Genomic DNA, 21984 nt, shown 5'->3' with positions numbered 1-21984 from the left:
ACATTACTTTGCCAACAAAGGTCCATCTAGTCAAGGCTATGGTTTTTCCAGTAGTCATGTATGGATGTGAGAGTTGGACTATAAAGAAAGTTGAGCACCGAAGAATTGATGCTTTTGAACTGTGGTGTTGGAGAAGACTCTTGAGAGTCCCTTGGACTGCAAGAAGATCCAACCAGTCCATTCTAAAGGAGATCAATCCTGGGTGTTCATTGGAAGGACTGATGCTGAAGCTGAATCTCCAGTATTTTGGCCACTTGATGAGAAGAGCTGACTCATCTGAAAAGTCCCTGAATATGGGAAAGATTGAAAACAGGCGGAGAAGGGGACGACAGAGGATGAGATGGTTGGATGGCATAACTGACTTAATGGATATGAGTTTGGATAAACTCCTGGAGTTGGTGATGGACAGAGAGGCCTGGCGTGCTGCAGTTCATGGGATCGCAAAAAGTCAGACACAACTGAGCTACTGAACTAACCTGAGCTGACTAGATGGACCTTTGTTGGCAAAGCAATATCTCTGCTTTTTACTATGGTGAAAGGTTGTTGCTGAACCACAAAAGACACTGGGATTCTTGGCCTCCAGAGGAGAAAAATTCAATCTGGGGCCAGAGATGAGGCTTGATCGCTCAGAGCTTTTGTCTAATAAAATTTTATTAAAGTATAAAGGAGATAAAGAAAGCTTCTGACATAGGCATCAGATGGGGGCAGAAAGAGCCCTTGCTAGTGTTAGCAATGGAGTTATATACTCTTCGATTAGTTGTTACAGTGAATCAAAAGAATGTCTGGAGGTTGTAAAGACCTCCCTAGACCTATTCCCATAATTTACATTTTAAGATAACAGAATTAGCCAGAAGGTTTTTTCCAGAGGCTGTCCGCAAGCAGGATACATTATTGTTATATAATCCTAAGAAATGTAGTGGGAAAAAAAGTTAGTCCTTTCTTCCTCCTTGAGAATTCCAGGCCCCTCTCTCCTTGAGGACCCCTGGACTTCTTATCAATCTGCCTAGGAATTGACTCTCTCATCCCCCTCCTTTTCTTTTAGGAGAATTATGTTGCCAAAGGAAAGGGGTGTCGTTTTCATTCCATAACTACTTCCTGTTGTTTAGGGGCATGGTCCCTAAATTGTTGAGGCAACATATTCTCCTAACCCTCATATTGATGGTCTCTGATCCAGGTGCCCCAAGTAATAGTTGGAGGAGGCTGTGGCAGTCATAGGAACTTGGACAACCATTTGTAAATTAAAAGCTTTTAGACAGTTAGAAAACCCCATGATACAGTTACAGACATAAGGCAAAATAGTCATTAAACCAAGTTAAAATCAAAATGAAAAGACACATTATGTCCATAGTTACATCAGTCCATCTTAAAGTTGTTATATGTCATCAGTTTAAGAAGAGGCATCATATGCGATTCTTGTTGAAGGTATTTACAGACTTGGAGAAAGTCTTTTCCTTGAAGAGGAGATGTCCACCAGGGGAAGCCTTCCACTGATGAAAAGGGGAGGGCTCCGCAGACCCAGCAGTTAGACTGATTGTGGAATGCAGCGTAGGAGTGAGCACAGGACAGGAAGGCATTGTCTTCAGGATCAAATGGCAGACTCAGGACTTTTGGTCAGCAGAAGTAGGCTCACATAGATTGTCAGGCCCATCTGAAAAGTACAAAGTCAGAGCATAGAAAGTAAAGACATAAAATGACACCACTTAGTTCTGGTCAGGGTGCCACCTCTTAACTTGAGTGTGATGTACCCACGAATCAATTCCTGGCACACTGACAGTCGTGGGAGAAGAAAGAATAACCTGGTAAGGGCCGTCCCAGAGGGGCTTAAGGGATGGACCCCCAGACCCCAGTGTTTCTATGAGGACCTCAGTTCCTGGCTCAAATAGAGGCTTGCTTGACTCAAAGGCTGGGTCAGGAGTCATATCCTGGAGTTCTGTTAATGCTTGCTGAAAAACTGAGAGCCGAGTTACATAATTAGTTAATTCCAAGGCTGCAGGGTCTATAACAATGCCTGTGCATAAGGAAGGCCTTCCATAAATACATTCAAAGGGGGACAGTCCCTCCTTTTTGGGGGGCAGTTTGAGCCCTCATTAAAGATATGGGTAGGACTTTAATCCAATTGTCTTGTGTCTCTTGAGTTAATTTGCACAGATGTCTTTTGATAATGTCATTAGCTTTTTCAACCTTTCCTGAGGATTGGGGTCTCCAGGAACAGTGTAAGTGATATTCTAGTCCTAGAGCTTTATATACCCCCTGAGTTACAGCAGCTTTAAAGGCGGAGCCATTGTCACTCTGAAGGCTCTGTGGCAGCCCAAACCTGGGGATAATTTCATGGATTAAAATCTTTATAACCTCCTTAGCCTGTTCAGCCTATGACAGGGAAAAGCCTTAATCCATCCAGTAAAAGTATCCACCCAAACTTGTAAGCAAGAATACCCATTAGCTTTTGGCATACGAGTAAAATCAATTTCCCAATCCTCTCCAGGATACTTTCCACACCTTTTGATACTATTCTTTAAAGTTTTCATTACATTTTTACCTTCAATCAAATGAGAAGCAATCTGGTAAGTTCTTTCTGCAGCCAAATGAAAACTCTGGTGTAAACCCTTAAGAATTTTCCATTGAGCATTTTTAGGAATTATTAATCGTCCATCCTCAGACTGTAACCATCTTTTATTAGTAATCTTTGCTCCTCTTTTCTCATATCTTTCTAATTCTTCCCCAGTATATTGTGGTTTTTCCTGTTCCACAGGACCTGTCCAGATCAAAGGCATCTGTAGTGAAGGGGTTTCCTAAAGTGCCACTTTTCTGGCTTGACAGTCAGCCAGCTGATAACCTTCAGCTACTTTACTCCCATCCCTGTTGTGTCTTCTGCAATGCATAACTTCTTTAGGACAATATATAGCAGTTAAAAGTCTCTCCAATCTCTCTGAAATATTTAATAGTTTCTCCTGTTGCTGTTTTAAACTGTCTTTCTTTCCATACTGCATCATGAGCATGTAAAGTCAAATAAGCATACTTAGAATCAGTGTAGATATTTACTCACTGCCCTTTGCTTAACTCTAGAGCTTGGGTCAGAGCCACAATTCCGCTAACTGAGCACTGGTTCTCTGTGGGAGAGATTTTGCTTCTAAAACCTGTTCAGCAGTCACCACGGGGTAACCTGCTTTACACTTTCCATCCTGAACAACAGCATTGCCATCTGGAAATATTTCCATGTTAGGATTGTCTAATGGGGTATCCATTAGATCTTCCCAAGCTGCATAGTTTAAAGTTAGAAATTGTGAACAATCGTGATCAGGAAGGAAAGTGGCAGGATTTAAATTTCCCAAACTTTAAGCTTAGTTACTGGTCCTTCTAACAACAATGACTGATATTTAAGAAACCTACTGTCTGTCATCCAAGTATTAACCTTAGAATTTAAAATTCCACTCACATCATGAGAAGTCAATACAGTAAGATTTCATCCATTAATTATTTTTAAATCTTCAGGTGTTAATAAAACCATTGCCCCAATTACTCTTAGACAGTGGGGCCACCCGCGTGAAACTATGTCTAATTTTCTGCTTAGATAAGAAATGGGTTGCTAGTGAGACCCTTGGGGTTGGGTCAAAACTCTCAAGGCCACACCTTTCTTTCAGTGACAAACAAATTAAATTTTGACCCTGTGGGCAAGCTCAAAGCGGGAGCTTGCTGGAGAGCAGTCTCAATTCAGTTCAGTTCAGTCACTCAGTAGTGTCCAATTCTTTGTGACCCCATGAACTGCAGCACGCCAGGCCTTGCTGTCCATCACCAACTCCCAGAGTCCACCCAAACCCATGTCCATCAAGTCAATGATGCCATCCAGCCATCTCATCCTCTGTCGTCTACTTCTCCTCCTGCCCTCAATCTTTCCAAGTACCAGGATCTTTTCCAATGAGTCAGCTCTTCACATCAAGTGGCCAAAATATTCGAGTTTCAGCTTCAACATCAGTCCTTCCAATGAACACCCAGGATTGATCTCCTTTAGGGTGGACTTGTTGGATCTCCTTGCAGTCCAAGGGACTCTCAAGAGTCTTCTCCTGCCGGGAGCCGGCATATTGCATATTGAGTGCATATTGCATATTGAGTGCAGCACTTTCCACGGCATCATCTTTCAGGATCTGGAATAGCTCAACTAGAATTCTGTCACTGCCGGGAGCCAGCGTGAGGAGCTCCACCCATGACAAAGGTCATGAGGAAGGAGGCTTGGCATATGCAAAGGCGGGATTGAGCCTCAGGAGTCCCCCTGGAAATTCTCGAGCATCTACCCCCAAAACCAGAGTCTGCCTACTTTCTGCTTTGTGCTTTCACCTACACCTCTGACTTTACGGGGGGCTGTCCCCCACTACCTCTCTCTGAAAAAAGAGTTAGCTTACAGCTCCAGTTAATAATTCCTGGGTGTGACAGTGTTTAACCTACTAACTGCTTTGGAAACCCTCTAGCCTGCCTGAATAAGTTTTTCTGGCCACATGTGATTGTTCAGAGCCTCCCAACTGTGAGAGGCAGGAGATGTTCTAAACTGTCTAAACACAGATTCCTTTGAGTAGTTAAAAGATTGATTAGAAATTGTATTGGTGAAGGGATTTTCACTTATTGGGCCAATGTTTGCTGCTAAGTCTCCATACTCCTTACCTACTGTGTCCCTGGCAGTGTATTGATTGATATAATGGGTGTATAGAAATGTAAGTAGTGGCCTCAGTGTTTGTAACCTTGGACCCTTGAGTTAATTCTTTTCTTGATTGAGCCCACCTCACCTTTGCCCTATAGGAATGCAGCTTTATCCAATGCTTTTTTGGAGGCTGGTGCCTGACTTTGGAATAATCACCTTTAGAGAAAGATAAGTTTCTCAAAATGTTAACAGGCCTCCTGGCCAGAAGATGATGTAATTCACCTGAACTTTTGCATATGATAAGTTTGAAAGCCTGGCTTCGATTAGGACCAGGAGCTGCTGTCCTTGCATGACTCCACCCCTTCCCCCATTATCCTCTATGCACAACTTAAGGTATAAAAACTACTTTGGAAAATAAAGTGCGGGCCTTGTTCACCAAAACTTGGTCTCCCCATGTCACTCTCTCTCTCAAATTCTGGCTGAGTCTCCAGATGGAGCGCGGAACCCGCCATGGTTGCTAATTATGCCTGGGCATCTAAGATCGACCGGGGAGGCCTCAGTGTCTCCTCTCCTTCGGGAGAATGGAAGGATGCCTGCGGCCTACGTAAGTGGTGCAAACTTCTTGTCTTGAAGTTTTATTGGTCTCCCGCGTAAACCAAGCTACTCAGCTTCTTTTCTCCACTGAATTTTCCTACTGAGCTATCCTCATTCTATTACTTTTTATATCTTTGATAAATATTTAAATAAATAGTCGCCCATGCCATCTCTCCTTCGAATACCCTGGATCAGCCAGGGCTGGACCCCGGCATTCTCCAACACCACAGTTCAAAAGCATCAATTCTTCAGCACTCAGCTTTCTTTATACTGCAACTCTCACATCCATACATGACTACTGGAAAAACCATAGCCTTGACTAGACGGACCTTTGTTGGCAAAGTAATGTCTCTGCTTTTCAATATGCTTTCCAGGATGATCATAACTTTCCTTCCAAGGAGTAAGCATCTTTTAATTTCATGGCTGCAATCAGCATCTGCAGTGATTTTGGAGCCCAGAAAAAATAAAGTCAGCCACTGTTTCCACTGTTTCCCCATCTATCTGCCACGAAGTGATGGGACCAGATGCCATGATCTTAGTTTTCTGAATGTTGAGCTTTAAGCCAACTTTTTCACTCTCCTCTTTGGTGGTGTCATCTGTATATCTGAGGTTATTTATATTTCTCCCGGCAATCTTGATTCCAGCTTGTGTTTCCTCCAGTCCAGCATTTCTCATGATATACTTTACAAATAAGTTAAATAAGCAGGGTGACAATATATGGCCTTGACATACTCCTTTTCCTATTTGGAACCAGTCTGTTATTCCATGTCCAGTTCTAACTGTTGCTTCTGGACCTGCATACAGGTTTCTCAAGAGGCAGGTCAGGTGGTTTGGTATTCCCATCTCTTTCAGAATTTTCCACAGTTTATTGTGATCCACACAGTCAAAGGCTTTGGCATAGTCAATAAAGCAGAAATAGATGTTTTTTCTGGAACTCTTTTGCTTTTTCCATGATCCAGCGGGTGTTGGCATTTGATATCTGGTTCCTCTGCATTTTCTAAAACCAGCTTGAACATTTGGAAGTTCACGGTTCACATATTGCTGAAGCCTGGCTTGGAGAATTTTGAGCATTACTTTACTAGCATGTGAGGTGAGTGCAATTGTGTGGTAGTTGGAGCATTCTTTGGCATTGGCTTTCTTTGGGATTGGAATGAAAACGGTCTTTTCCCAGTCCTGTGGCCACTGCTGAGTTTTCCAAATTTGCTGGCATATTGAGTGCAGCACTTTCACAGCATCATCTTTCAGGATTTGAAATAGCTCAACTGGAATTCCGTCACCTCCACTAGCTTTGTTGGTAGTGATGCTTCCTAAGGCCCACTTGACTTCACATTCCAGGATGTCTGGCTCTAGGTGAATGACCACACCATCGTGATTATCTGGGTCATGAAGATCTTTTTTGTACAGTTCCTCTGTGTATTCTTGCCACCTCTTCTTAATATCTTCTGCTTCTGTTAGGTCCATACCATTTCTGTCCTTTATTGAGCCCATCTTTGCATGAAATGTTCCCTTGGTATCTCTAATTTTCTTGAAGAGATCTCTAGTCTTTCCCAATCTATTGTTTTCCTCTATTTCTTTGCATTGATCCCTGAGGAAGGCTTTCTTATCTCTTCTTGCTATTCTTTGGAACTCTGCATTCAAATGGGTATATATCTTTCCTTTTCTCCTTTGCTTTTTTCTTCCCGTCTTTTCACAGCTATTTGTAAGGCCTCCCCAGACAGACATTTTGCTTTTTTCCAGTTCTTTTTCTTGGGGACAGTCTTGATTCCTGTTTCCTGTACAACATCACAAACCTGCATCCATAGTTCATCAGGCATTCTATCTATCAGATCTAGTCCCTTAAATCTATTTCTCACTTCCACTGTATAGTCATAAGGGATTTGATTTAGGTCATATCTGAATGGTCTAGTGGTTTTCCCTACTTTCTTCAATTTAAGTCTGAATTTGGCAATAAGGAGTTCATGATCTGAGCCACAGTCAGCTCCTGGTCTTGTTCTTGATGACTGTATAGAGCTTCTCCATCTTTGGCTGCAATATAATCAATCTGATTTTGGTGTTGAGCATCTGGTGATGTCCATGTGTAGAGTCTTCTCTTGTGTTATTGGAAGAGGGTGTTTGCTATGACCAGTGCGTTCTCTTGGCAGAACTCTATTAGCCTTTGCCCTGCTTCATTCTGTACTTGGAGAAGGCATTGGCACCCCGCTCCAGTACTCTTGCCTGGAAAATCCCATGGGCAGAGGAACCTGATAGGCTGCAGTCCATGGGGTCGCTTGGAGTCGGACACGACTGAGCTACTTTACTTTCACTTTTCACTTTCATGCATTGGAGAAGGAAATGGCAACCCACTCAAGTGTTCTTGCCTGGAGAATCCCAGGGACAGGAGAGCCTGGTCGGCTGCCGTCTCTGGGGTCACACAGAGTCGGACACGACTGAAGCTATTTAGCAACAGCAGCATTCTGTACTCCAAGGCCAAATTTGCCTGTTACTCCAGGTGTTTCTTGACTTCGTACTTTTGCATTCCAGTCCAGTATAATGAAAAGGACATCTTTTTTGTGTGTGTAAGTTCTAGAAGATCTTGTAGGTCTTCATAGAATTGTTCAACTTCAGCTTCTTTGGCATTACTGGTCAGAGCATAGACTTGAATTACCGTGATATTGAATGGTTTGCCTTGGAAATGCACAGAGATCATTGTGTCGTTTTTGAGATTGCATCCAAGTACTGCATTCGGAGTCTTTGTTGACTTTGATGGCTACTCCATTTCTTATAAGGGATTCCTGCTCACAGTAGTAGATATAATGGTCTGAAGAACCTTACAAGCCTTTTGCGTATCTGGAGACCAAACCAGTTTGTTGGTTTGGGCCTGCCGAGTCTCAGCTGTAAGTTTTTATAAAGGCCGTGCAAGTTCCCCATAACCCAGAATCCAAATGCGACAGTAGCCCGTGATTCCCCAAAAATCCTCTCAATTGCCTTAAAGTCATAGGTAGGAGGTGATTTAGTATAGGTTTAATTCTCTCTGGGCCTATAGCCCTAGTCCCTTCTGATATGATTAGGCCCAGATATCTAACAGATTGTTGACAAAGCTGAGCCTTTTCTCTTGATGCCTTATAACCGCAGCTTGCCAGAAAGTTTAAGAAGTCTTCTGAGGCTCGTGAACAATCTTCCTCTGTCTCAGCACAGAGCAAAATATCATCTACATATTGTAACACCACCGGTTCAGAGCTATTGAAGTTTTGTAGATCCTGTGACAAACTTTGTCCAAATAAGTGAGGACTGTCACGACATCCCTAGGACAAAACTGTCCAGGTTAACTGAGAAGCTGGCTGCGTAGGGTCTTCAAAGGCAATTAGAAATTGAATTTTCTCCTCCAAAGGCAGTGATTAGAAGGCATCTTTCAAATCAGTTACTGAGAAATATTTGGCTCGTTCAGGAATTTCAGAGAATAGAGTATAAGGATTAGGCACCACTGGGTGTAAAGGAAGTACAGCCTCATTTATTATTTGTAAATCTTGAACTAGTCTCCATTTACCATTTATACCCAAAATAGGAGTGTGGCATGGACTGTTACAGGGCATTAATAGTCCCTGCTTCTTTAAATTTTTGATGATGGGTTTTAACCCTTTCTTAACCTCAGGTTTCAGTGGATACTGCTTCTTATGTGGAAATAAGTGTGGGTCTTTGAGCTTGACAACTACAGGAATAGCAGTTTGTGCTAGCCACAGATTTTCCATCAGCCCATACTCTAGGATTTACATTTTGTTTCATTAAAGGGAGAGAAAGGGAGGGCTCCATATCCATGAAAACAGAGGCATGGACCTTGTTCAGTATATCCCTCCCCAAAAGGGGTGAGGGAGACTCTGGAACAATCAGAAACTTGTGTGAAAATAGCACAGAGTCCCAATCACAGCTTACAGAAAAACTGAAGTAATACCTTTTGGCTCATCCAGACAGTCCCATTACGGAAGCGGATGGGGAAGAAAGTGGGCCAGGGGCTTCAGTAAGCACAGAGTAAGTTGCCCCAGTATCTAAAAGGAAATCGATGGATTGGCCCCAAACAGTTATTAATACCCTGGGTTCCTCAGGTGTAATTAGGACAGGAGCTTGTGTGGGGACCCCTGGGCACCTTCAGTCCTGATTGTCTTGAGAGTCTGACCCCTGAAACCTATGCCTCTGGGGGCAGTCTCTCCTTCAGTGTGGTCCCTTGCAGACCAGACATGGAGCCGGGGACCGCTTGGATGTCTGAGGGGAATCCCACTTGAGGTGCCCCTCCTTTCCACAGTAATAGCAAGCCCATCCCTTTTCAATGGGTCCTTCTGGGCATTTTTCTCAGGCTGTTTAAGAGCGGTTCTTACAGCCATTGCGAAGTCTTCCTCCTGTTCCTTTGTCTTTTTTTTTGCCTTTCTTTCTTTCTCTCATGTTCCCTACCATAATAGACTGTCTAAGCCAGTCGTAACAGATTATCTAAAGACTGATTTGGCCCATACGCCTGTTTTAATAGCTTACAATGGATATCTGGAGCTGACTGAGTGAGAAATCTATCTTTTAAGATCACTTTTCCCTATTCACTTTCAGGATCAATCTCAGCGAATCTACGAAGGGCTTCTCTCAGTCTCTCTAGGAATTTACCAGAAGCTTCCTTCTCCTCCTGTTCTATGTTTGCCAATTTGCCATAGTGTAAAGGCTTAGCACGTGCCTGCCTGAGTCCTTCAAGAATACATCTGACAAAATGACTCTGATCCCATCTTTCTTTAGCTGTGTTGTAGTCCCAGTCTGGTTCTGTAATTGGGACTGCGTGATTCCCAGTGGGGAGGGAGGTTATCTCATCCTCCCTCCTCCCTACTGATTCATTAGCAAACCATTCATCTCCATAGGCAATCGCTTTTCCCAAAACTCGAGTTTTTGAGTTGGGAGTCAGCGTTTGTCCCAAGATATATGTCACATCCTTCCAAGTAAGGTCATAAAGCAAAGTAACACCTTTAAAAGCTCTAATATATTTTTCTGGGTCCTCTAAATAGTCTCCCAGATCCTCCTTGATTCTTTGTATTTCTTGATAAGAAAAGGCTTATTAACTCTCTTAGACTGATTATTTCTCCTGGTGGGTGCTTTATGAAGAGGCAACAGCTTGTGTGGCTGTTCCTCAGTCTGTCTGGCCGCTTTGTGCATATGATCCCAGGGATTGATTGGAGAAACCTGCTTATCTTTATCTCTTTGTCTCCTGTCCACTACCTCATCTCTTACTTTGATGGTCTGAGTTTCTATTGAAACCACAGTAGTCTGAGGTCATACTGAGACAGGAGTTGTTTGGACCTCTACTTGGGCAGTTTGAATCTCAGTTTGGGTTTTTACTGAGACCAAGGCAACCCTTCTTGGGGGCGGGGGGTTCTCTGACTTCCAATTTGCCCAGTTTGGAGCCCTGGGTACTGGGGCAAAGTAGGAGGACAGGAGGGAGCTGAAGGTGTCACACCTAAATCTATACCCTTAGGACACAAGTCTGGCATATTTCACAGAGAGAAAAAGGGCAACACATATGCTACTTTTACCCATTTCCATTGTTTTCTACAGAACCAGTTTAATTGTAAACAGTATTATATTTAAGAGACCTTTCAACTGGCCACCGTTCGCCATCCTCCAGTGGGTACCACAGCTATGCAATATCATATAGGAAGACCAGGTGTGTCTTCTTTAAGCCCTGGGGATCAAATCTATCTCATTTTTTCAGGATACTGTTCAAAGGAGTGAGGCTGGAATTGTTAGCTCCCTTCTGTAAGAGAGAAAAAAAGCGACCAGTGCCATCTTTCTACCAGAGGCGTCCCTCCATGCTCTAGATGGGGGTGTAGACAGACTTCACACCAAAGCTTTTCTTTCCTGGTCGGACTTAGTCTGTCCCTTACCAACACAGGTGTCATACTCGTCCCTCCTAGTTCTACCACCGAGACGGGTTGGGGAAGCACCAGGGGTAGACCTGATGGCATCCCTGACTGACGTCCAGCTCCTCACTATTAAAATCTTGCTTGCCTCTGATGCCACCCAGGGTACAATCAGAGTAGCCTTCTGGAATGCCTCCCAGGTAAGACCACTGGGGGAAACATTCTTCACTTGAGTGCCTGTGCATGACCCTGAGTATATTCCTGACCACAATAAGACTGATACGAACATAAAACTGAGATGTTCCTTCCAAACATCACCACACCAGTATAAGAGCCTCCTCTGGTCCACTAAAAGCCAGCATTACCAAAGGAAAAAACCCATTTTAGTTCCAGTCTGAGTAACCCTTAACCTCAGAGATGCTCTTGTAGCTAGAGCTCCATCTAACTTCTGAACTTTCAATTCCTAGCGAGGCTAGGCGCTTCCTGACTACCAATCCAAGTTGAGGACCTAAGTAACTGTACACAGTAACAGCATAGATCACAAGTCCCTTGAAAGTCTATGATCCAACAGATAGGTAAGTACTTCTAACTCCCAAGGAGTTATGGAATGGTCAAAGAGACTGAAAAGTTTGACCGAGAAAGAAGAGTTCGGTCCACATTCTTTGCCCATTTCTGGTCAGTCCCCAAAAGAAACATTGGGCACCTCTTGGCATTGGCAGGTCGGTATAAACCCCTGACAAGTTTCTGCCATAAACAATAGGAAGTCTCCGTGGAACCACAGAGCAGGGCTTCTCACTTGCTTTGCGCAGGGCATTTCATTCATTCACAAAAAGACCCCGAGATTCTTGGCCTCCGGAGGAGAAGAATTCAATCCGGGGCCAGAGATGAGGCTTGATCGCTCAGAGCTTTTGTCTAATAAAGTTTTATTAAAGTATAAAGGAGATAGAGAAAGCTTCTGACATAGGCATCAGAAGAGGGCAGAAAGAGCACCCCTCTGCTAGTCTTCAGCTGGATGTTTTATAGTCACCAGCAGTCTGTTAATGAAAGAAAGGAATGTCTTAAAACTCAGAATGGCACCAGGCCCCTCATCCATAAGATGTATTTTGGGATAATCTTGGCACCAGATGAGTCATCCCGGGCCATAAAATGATTGACTTGAATCTTGTAGAAAGGCAGATTACCATACATATAGTTTTGTTTACATAGATTAGGGGAACAATGTCTGAGTATAACATAAAGGTTTGTCAAGTAAGTTCTGAGCCATTAGGCAAACCGACTTGAAGACAGAGTCTGGGGTAAATGCATAGTATATTAACATAGCTTAAGACAAACATTTCCATAAGAAAAATCCATTGGTTAACACAAGGTAACTTTAGGTGAAACCAGGTGTCATTATGGCAACACAATATTTTAAGAGAAACCTTTTAAATTTGTATAGAGAAGGAAAAAAATATCGCTAGTTTGTTTCCTCCTGCCGCTTAAGAGAGATAAAAACATCTGACACTTGCAGCCTATTTTCTCGGTTTGGAGACCCTTGGCCTTCCTGCCTGTTACCCTCTCAATGCTATCTAGGTTTGTCATAGCTTTTGTTCCAACGAGCAAGCATCTTTTAATTTCATGGCTGGATTCACCATCTGCAGTGAGACCAAGAAAATAAAGCCCATCACTTCATGGCAAATAGATGGGGAAACAATGGAAACAGTGACAGACTTTATTTTCTTGGACTCCATAATCACTGTGGATGATGACTGCAGCCATGAAATTAAAAGATGCTTGCTCCTTGGAAGACAAGCTATGACTCCTTTGTTCCCCAACCCCAATCTTCATAAATAGGCCTGTGACACAATCTGGGCAATGAGAAGAAAGAAGAATTTGGGGAAAGAGAAAATTTATACTTTTTTCTCAAAGAAGTTACTAGAGGAGATTTTTTTCTTTCATAGGATAGAATTGTATGGTTTGAGAATATGAAATGTGATTTTCATAGCCATTTTGATTCCAGAGAGAGTGTTCTGGAACTTTTGAGAAGAAGCCTCTTATGAGCCTAAGTATAAGGTAACAGTATGAAAAGTAATGTGGGAAGGCAGAGAAAATTTGGTCCATGGTAACATTATTAAGATGTAAGATCATGATAAAAGGCCTGCACTACTTTAAAAATTTTACTCATGTAAGCTAATTAAATTCCCAGTTTAAGTACAGTTTATCTCTCCTTATGACACAAAAGTCTTCAATGTTATAATTGAGACTTCTATTTTGATTTCATGACTTCTACTGTTCTTCCAGATACAGTTTATAATGTCCTTGGAAAATATAATACACATATGTTAAGAAGTAATTCAGGAGGTAATTATTTTGATTTAGTTTTTATTTGAGCCAATCTTTTGGTTTCCATGTTCTGGTAGAATGATTTAAAAATTAATCTGTATAAATCCATAATTATAAATAAAGTTTGGTACTGAATGATTTATTAGAGGATGTAAAATTTAAAAGTGTAATTTCACCAGCTTATTTTGTGTGCTGATTTTACAGACTACAGTGGGACATGCATTAAATTCAATTCCAGTGTGAGCAAAAATAGCAGTTTAAAATAATTTTCTAGTCCATTTTACAATAAGTTGACAATTTAACTCTCATGTTCACCAGTGAATTGTTTAGCATAATTTTCAACTTTATAAGTCACATGTTAATTCAGAAGGTTTATTGAGAGACAGCTGAAATAAATATTTGCCTTTGCTCAAGATTAAGGGGGACATCTATTCATGATTTTAAAAGATTGAGGATAGAGAAATTTGAAGAGTCAAAGGAAGAAATCTTATGGTAATGAGTGAAAAATATTAATTTTCCACATTTTGAAACTATTGAGAAAGAGAAACCATAAAGCTGTTTATCGATATATTAATAGTAAATCTTCCCAATTCTAAACACATATTTATAATACATAATTGTGTTTCAGCATGATTTCTCAGGACAAAACAACAACAACAACAAAAAGAATAGGAAAAACCTTGGATGAAGCTATTTATTATTAATTACATTTCTTTCTAGAGAAGAAGCATATTTTATTGACCTATACCATATCTGTGACTATACAAAGTTTAAACTGGGCAGTTTTCTCTTAAAATTATTGGTAGCCATTTGGTGAAACATGCTTATTTTAACTTTCTTTTAAAATATTACAGCAGAGTATTCTCTAAAATATGTGTAGATAAGTTTTTCTTGAGTGTGATTTAAGATACTTTCCAGGTACTTTGGAAAGATTTCTTCAGTAGTAGAGAGGATGAATCTTTATTCAACCAGGTACCATTCAGATGAGTATTGCACATTACAGCCCTTTATGGAAGTGGTACTATCCCTGCCTTTAGAATAAGGGCCACAAAGCTTAGAGGAGATTACAGAAGGGTTCTAAAGTCAGTAATCTGAAAGCTAATGTCTGAATTCAGAATTAATATCATACTTTACATTTATAAAATTCTTATATCCCTTCTTAAACAGAATAAATACACTAATGAGTTTAAAAGTAATATTCCTTTAAAATTATTTTTTTAATTAACATGCAGTAAAACTGGCATTTTTAGTGTGCAGTTCTATGAAATTTAATACATGTACAGATTTGCATAACCATCGCCTTAGTTTGTGTACAGAAGTTCCATCATCCTCCCAAACTCCCTGTACTATCCCTCTGTAGTTACACTCTCCCCATCCCTGACCCCAGGCTACCTGCGACCTATTCCCCATCATTATGGTTTCGTCTTTTGAACATGTTTTATAAATGGAACCATACGGTTACCCACTTCACGTATCTCTGTTCTGTCTCTTTTATTTCTTTTCTTTTGCTTGCTCTGGCCTTAGTTTCCTCTTCTTTTTCTAGTATCTTATAGTTAAAGCTTTGGTTATTCATCTGAAATACTTCTTCTTCTGCAGTAGAACATTTGACTTTTAAAACAGTGTTTCTCTGTTTAGTAGTTTAACAGGGAAACAGTTTAGCTACATGCTACAAATTTTTTTGTGTTGCATTCATTTTTTTTTTTTTTTGCAGTTTACAATATTTTCTAATTTTCTTTGAGGTTTCCTCTTTTATCTTGAGGCATTTAAAAGTATATATGCTTTTTAGTTTCTGTGAATCTTCTGTATCTTTTGTTATTAGTTTGAAGTTTAATTTCGTTATAGTTTAAAAACATACTTTGTATGATATGGATTCTTTTAAATATGTTAAGATTTGTTTAATGTCCTAGGATATGATCTATTATGATGAAAGTTTCATGTGCACTGGAAAATAACATTTATTTTCTGTGCATCAAACTGAAACTGGAGGGCTTATCCTAGGACTCTCTCTGTGCCAAAGCCTACTTCTGGGCTTTTGCCTTGAGTACAAGCCTCCAGATACTAAAAGGGGAAAAAAGGTAAATTCACTACTGGATTTGAGGCCCTTTAACTCTTTTCTTGGAGAAGGCAATGGCATCCCACTCCAGTACTCTTGCCTGGAAAATCCCATGGACGGAGGAGCCTGGTAGGCTGCAGTCCATGGGGTCGCTAAGAGTCGGACACGACTGAGTGACTTCACTTTCACTTTTCACTTTCATGCATTGGAGAAGGAAATGGCAACCCACTCCAGTGTTCTTGCCTGGAGAATCCCATGGACAGAGGAGCCTGATGGGCTGCCGTCTATGTGTTCTCACAGAGTCAGACACGACTAAAGCGACTTAGCAGCAGCAGCAGCAGCAGAAACTCTTTTCTACTGCAATTTCTGGCTATTATTTCCTTTCCAGGCTCCTCAAATAGTGGCTTCAGGCATTCTCTCCAGATATCAGAGCTGCAGTCATTAGAAGAGATTGGGTAGGATGTGCTTACTTCATCTTAACTAGTGAAACATTTATTGCATTAAACTGTTATTATCATTTTTACCACATCCAAAGTCAGACATGCCAGATATTAGGTAAAATCCCTTGTTTAAAGAAAGTGATTTTTTGTTTATTCATTCACAAATATTCATTTAGCCTTTTTCATGTGTTGACCCTGTTCTAGGCATTGAGGATATACCAATGAATAGAAGACTAAAAAGATTCAAGACTATGTTCTAGTAGAAGAAGACAGAAAAAAATACAACTGAAAATATGTAGAAGGTTTTTTGGTGGTAGTTGTGATAAATATATGTGGAGGCAGGTGATTTCAGGTATTGTGGAAAGAGGTAGTGAAATTTTCAAAAGGATCATGAGGAAAGTTATTATCAAAAAGGGGACATCTGAATAAAGAAAAATTAGTATTTGATTGTGCAAATTTTGATCACCATTTTTGAAAACTGGATTTGAAACAAAGTTGAGGAGATATATATATATATATATATATTTCAATTATCTATTCAATTAAAAGTTGTAGTCTTTCACATACGTATACCTATATCTGATTCACGTTGTGTATGGTAGAAACCAAGGCAATATGTAAAGCAATCATCTTTCAATTGAAAATAAATAAATTAAATAAATAAACTTGTAATCTTTCAATCACAGATAATTTTATTAAATATCATTATATGCCAAATTTTAAACTTATTTTAGACAAAGTAATCCTAGTATTATGTAAAACTAAACTGAGTTGGCTGTAAATGATTTTATTTAACATCGGTTGGTGTCTGCTGGACTAATAAACTTCTATGACTCTACATGTAATTGTGTTTTTTTTTTTTCTCTTTTTTTAAAATATTTTTTTAATATTTTTTTTTCTCTTGTTCTACTCAGTAGTTTTCAGTTAAATTTTGATATTGCTTTGTCCATATGAATTGCCATAGTGGGAAAGTCATCAAATTAAATTTATGGTAAAGTTATAAATAGCATCTCTGTTTTTCAAATGCTGAAGCATACCTCTGATGTCAATATTAAATGCCAGCTCCAAACAGTCTTTAATTGCTTGAACATCTTACCTCACCCTTTGTCAGAAGTCATGAGAGCAATATAGACATGCTATGACAAAGTCAGCAGCCACTATCTTGGCTATAATTCCATGTCCAGATGTCATCCTGTGCAGTTGCTGTGTGATTCTAATTGACTCCTTGGGGATTCCCAGTTTGTGCCGCTCAGGGCCCAATTCAGCCTCGGAGTTGTGAGTGAGTAAGTGATGACAGAGGTTGACTCAGTGTGTTCGTGTTTGTGGAAGTGTTGAGAGTAGAAGGTTATACAAAGGCCAACAGTCATTACTTCCAGGGCCCAGTGGAACTCACACCTTGCTTATCAGCTTTTACCTTAACATAATTATGTATATATTTTGAAATATGAAAACACCTGAAATTTATTAACTGAAAGGTAATAAGTCTTTCAAAAACAAATAAAAGCTAGTATGTATAAACATGCATATTTATACATACATTCATGTATATATGCATATATTTGAAACTATGCAAAGTTTTTAAAATAAAGGTAGGCATTTTATCTGAGAATAGTGACATCTTTCCTGGAGTTCCACATATTTGACATTTTCATTGCTGTGCCAAGTAAGTGGTATTGATGTTGTATACGCTTAGTTTTTCTTTTTGTTCTTAAATACAGCTTAAAATATATAGTCTCTGTTAAGAAATTAGTGTACCTTCAAATTCTTAATCTTACTCTAAATTCCCAGCTAAAGGAAACATATCCTAAATGTCAGTATGAGAATGATAAAAAGTGTCTAGGGTGAAGCATAGGGAAGCCCAGTGTGTTGCAGTCCTTGGGATCAGAAAGAGTCGGACATAACTTAGCGACTGATCAACAACAACATCAACAGCTCTATTATTCCTACACAAGTTGCCATCATCATTATTCAAACGTGATCCAACTCTTAAACTTCCACATGGTTTGATGCATAAATTTTGACTTCTGAAAAAAATTTTATTTAAAAATAACTCAAGAGTTTTATAATAGAAAAAGAAAATATAACTTTTCATCAAACAGTGTCATGAATTTTATATATCAGTAATTCAAGAGAATAGCTCTTAAAATATAACTTAACTTTTCATAACTTTTTATCTGAATAATCTGATATTATTCTGGAGAGAAAGACTAATGTGAAATGAAGATGTATGAAGAAATGAAAACAAATCCATAGAAAGATATGAAGGTATAAAATCAGAGAATCTATCTAGTAAAAAAGACTCATAAGCAGAGGATAAGACAGTAGTTTGCTTTCAAAAGATTGATCTAAATTAAAATGTGCTGATAAAAATTGCATATTCTTTTGCTCTGAACTCTCTTAAGGAATCTTTTTCCTATAATTTCACATACATGTAGAGAACATTTGATATTATAAGAATTAAAATAAAAGAAAATTATAGGCATAGTTTTAGGCTGTTTGTATGATTATAATTAGTTTCTTTTGGAAATAGTTATGCTGTTAATTTCTATATATACATCTAATGAAAGAAAAATCTCATAAGAATATTAATACCATTTAATTTTTACAACAATGCCAACTTATTTATTGTACACTTTCTCTGGAATAAGTGAATGTTTCATATGTAATTAAAATACTTATGATAGGTTATCAGCTACATGAAATGAAATGAAATCATTTAGTTATTTGACAAATACCTTTATCAGTAAGACAAACAAATAAGATTTCCTCTCACATTTGTGTGTGCTAATTTTATTTTTTGTAATCAAACATAGTTCATTCTTTGGGCATATATTTTGTGAGTTGAAATCTTAATTAACACTGAGGATGTATCTATTTTGCTACTTAGATATTTCTTCATGAACTTTGTTATAACTGTTTTTTTAGTCCTTTATTAACCACAGTTAGTAGTAAAGATAGAATATCAGAATGAAAAGAAAAGTTTCAATTTTTCAGTTTTGGAGTTTTGGTATGAATAATTAAGAGTAAATAAGTGTTGGTGTGTGTATGCTTAGTTGCTGAGTCATGTCCAAATCTTCGGAGAAGGCAATGACACCCCACTCCAGTACTCTTGCCTGGAAAATCCCATGGATGGAGGAGCCTGGTGGGCTGCAGTCCATGGGGTCGCTAAGAGTCGGACATGACTGAGCGACTTCACTTTCACTTTTCACTTTCATGCATTGGAGAAGGAAATGGCAACCCACTCCAGTGTTCTTGCCTGGAGAATCCCAGGGACGGGGGAGCCTGGTGGGCTGCTGTCTATGGGGTCGAACAGAGTCGGACATGACTGAAGCGACTTAGCAGCAGCAACAGCAGTCCCAATCTTTTCGACCCCATGGACTGCAGTCTGCCAGGCTCCTCTGTCCATGCAATTTTCCAGGCAAGAATACTGAAGTGAGTTGCCATTTCCTACTCGAGGGCATCTTCTCCAACCAGGAATGGAACCTGTATCTCCCACACTGGCAGGTGGATTTTTTATCTCTGGTGCCAAGTAAACTAGAAAATTAAATAGAATAATTTAGAAAATGTTAACAATAGGATACAATGTAATATTTGGCATAGTACACCGCCCTATGGCATAGTACATTATCCTGAAACATAACTATATTATACTTAAAAGTATATCACATAATGTTGAGTCTTTAAGAAAATGCTGAAATGTTCATTATATTGTTCAATGTTAGTAATCTCCATTTCCATGGTTCATTGTTCTTTTTTTGTCTGTTTTCAAAATTTTCCTTCATGTTCTGAAAGTTTTTTTATGTGATCTTAGTGTTTTTCCAACTACAGGTCAAAATTCACTAATTAGTGTCAGGGACTTTTAAAAATTTATAACTACTGAATGGAAAATATTACAGTGCCTTTCATGCATTTAAGGATATGTTTCATGGGAAAATTTACTTCACTTATATATCCTGGGTTGCAAGGGAAATTGAATTTCTTACTGTAGATTTTGGTAAAATGTTACTGAAAAGCCACTGGGCTGGATGAAAAGCAACTGAAGAACACTGTGTATATACTGTTATTGCTTATTCCAGTAGTTCATTTACTGTATATTTTGGAATATACACAATGAATTTGATCAAGTGGCCCACTTTCAGTGCTGCAAACAAGATTTTGCTGATAGTTGATGAATTGCTCATAAGGATAAAAAATGAAGTGTTAGACTTAATCATTTTACTGTCAGAGATCTATGTATCAATCTTTAGTGAAAAACATCCTTGAGCAAAGAAACTGGCTATTACTTAATTAGCATTGGAATATTACAGGCACAGATTTTCACTTCACAACCGTATTTCAAATGAATTATGAACTAAATGAAAGTCAAAGATGTAATACAAGCTGTAGACACTGCAAAATGAAGATGGGTTTGGCCATATATAACAAACTTAACTACACTCCTGTGAATTTGCAGAAGCAATCACCACATTTAACTGAACTAGGTTAATGTGAATTTGAAAGAAAAGTCCCTGAGCACAGAGATTCAGGGTGTGGATTCATTGGTAAAAATCTTATACTAAAGTACATGCAATATACTGTGTTGCACTGGAATAATGTGACATTAAACTCTGTTTCTTAATGTGTGAGAGGAAAATAGGTGGTGGTTTTAAACTGATAGAAACATTATACCCATTTTGGATTGTGAGGTATTTATGGCAGGGTTGTTTTAAGTCAGGGTGTTAAAATGAAAGTGGAAAAGACATTTTGACTCCTGCTCAGTACCATTAAGCCATCAGGTTACACTATCGCTATGAATGAATGAATAAATAATTTTAGAAAATGATAGTTGTTTCTATAAGCTGGTACTCTATATACTCTATATATGTTGTTCATTTTTTTTGTTTTTCAAAATTTTAACACTGTCTTATTAATTTGGCTTTAAGTTTATATAAAATTGTTGATGTATAATACAACAATATTAAATAATTTTTAAAAAGAGTTTAGTACAATTTCTACCCTGGCATACAGCTTCTGTTATTTATCCATATGCACTGTTCTTATAATCAGGGCTATAAAAGGGCAACTAGATAGTATTAGGTATAAACATAAAACTATAACTATAGATGTATAACCAGACATATACTTTAGTAATTTTAAAATGAGGGTTTCCTACACCTTTGAGTTATTTATGCTTTAACTAGGTCCTTGAGCTTTTTTTCTTGATACACACAGCACTTTCTTAGGTAATCTTTCCTTCCCTTCCTGGCTTTTCACCTTGAGATTAATTCTCCTTATAGAAAATCCTCTTCTGGCTCTCATTCTTTGCCTACTTTCTGTATTTCCTTCCTTGTTTTCGGTTTAGACACTCTCTTCGCCAGCCCCAGCCAACTCTCTAACAGGTATACCAGACTCAAGAGTTATGATTGGCTCAGTGGTTTTCAACGTTGGCTGTCAGTTGGGAAACTTTCAAACAGCGTGAGCTCCATTCCAGAACTGTTATATTGTAATCTCTGGGGGTTGAGCCCTGGTGTAGAGAGACTATTTTAAAATTCTCCATTTCATTTTAACATGCAGCTAAGGTAAAAATCATCTGCCCTAGAGCAGACTACTTCAGCCTCAGTACTATTGATCTTATGTATTGGGTGGCTCTTTGTTGTGGGAAGCTGTTCTTCTTGTGCATTCTAGGATATTTAGCAGCATTCCTTGCCTCTACCCCGTGGAGAAGGCAATGGCACCCCACTCCAGTACTCTTGCCTGGAAAATCCCATGGACAGAGGAGCCTGGAAGGCTGCAGTCCATGGGGTCGCTGAGGGTCGGACACGACTGAGCGACTTCACTTTCACTTTTCACTTTCATGCACTGGAGAAGGAAATGGCAACCCACTCCAGTGTTCTTGCTTGGAGAACCTCAGGGATGGGGAAGCCTGGTGGGCTGCCGTTTATGATGTCGCACAGAGTCGGACACTACTGAAGTGACTTAGCAGCTTAGCAGCTTGCCTCTACCCACTAGATGCAGTGGTAACTCCCCCAACCCAACCCTGTGACAACAAAAAGTATAGCTAGACATTGCATAATATTTTCCTAGGGTCAAAATTACCCCCCATTTAAG

The sequence above is a fragment of the Bos indicus genome, chromosome 1 (genome assembly GCF_029378745.1).
Source record: "Bos indicus isolate NIAB-ARS_2022 breed Sahiwal x Tharparkar chromosome 1, NIAB-ARS_B.indTharparkar_mat_pri_1.0, whole genome shotgun sequence".
NCBI classification, from domain to species: Eukaryota; Metazoa; Chordata; class Mammalia; order Artiodactyla; family Bovidae; genus Bos; species Bos indicus.
Note: the sequence above shows the minus strand (reverse complement) of the source record.